The sequence below is a fragment of the Mauremys reevesii genome, linkage group 1 (assembly GCF_016161935.1).
Source record: "Mauremys reevesii isolate NIE-2019 linkage group 1, ASM1616193v1, whole genome shotgun sequence".
Taxonomy (NCBI): domain Eukaryota; kingdom Metazoa; phylum Chordata; order Testudines; family Geoemydidae; genus Mauremys; species Mauremys reevesii.
Window position 1 is genome coordinate 188,734,992 of NC_052623.1, and position 858 is coordinate 188,735,849.

Below are 858 nucleotides of genomic sequence, written 5' to 3' on the forward strand. Positions count from 1 at the left end.
ATCAACTGTGACTATGATGTAGTCATGTGGTTACACATCCGATAGAAACCCAACTGAAAAGTCTGACTCTCTCCACACAAGCCAGTCTACAGACATCAGAAGGTTAAAAACCTTTAAGCTGCTAGAGACCCAGACTAGATTCAAGCTGGCAACTTTGTGATCAGGGGCGGCTCTAGCCATTTCGTCGCCCCAAGCAAGCGGCACGCCGCGGGGGACGCTCCACTGGTCGCCGGTCCCGCGGCTCCGGTGGACCTCCCGCAGACGTGCCTGTGGATGCTCCACTGAAGCCGCGGGACCAGCAGACCCTCCGCAGGCACGCCTGCGGGAGGTCCACCAGAGCCACCTGCTGCCCTCCCGGCGACCGGCAGAGCGCCCCCTGCGGCATGCCGCCCCAAGCATGCGCTTGCCGTGCTGGGGCCTGGAGCCGCCCCTGTTTGTGATATATTTTGCTTTGTATCCTATTGCTGCTCTCCTGAGCCATCCACTTTCCCATATAGCTGTTGGATTTTTGAGTGAAGCAGGAAGATGTCAGGAGTAGCATGTGAAATTTAAACATGCCCAGCTTATTTTATATGGAGCTACCAAAAATAAAATATTCAATCAACCCGTTCTAATCCTCAACTAAAGAAATTAACACAAAATTCTATTCCCCCACTCCTTGAAATAATGAATGCTTGTTTGTTTAAGGCAAATAAAATCTTTTTAGATTCATCAGTACCTATAATTATTCAGTCATAGTAAAGAGTGGGATGAGTGCATTTTGTGCCCAAGATGTATGTTTTCATGACAGTTTTGCAAGGCAAGGGTATATTAGACAGGAAACGACCTACAATATAAGATAGTCTAGTCTTTCTCCTT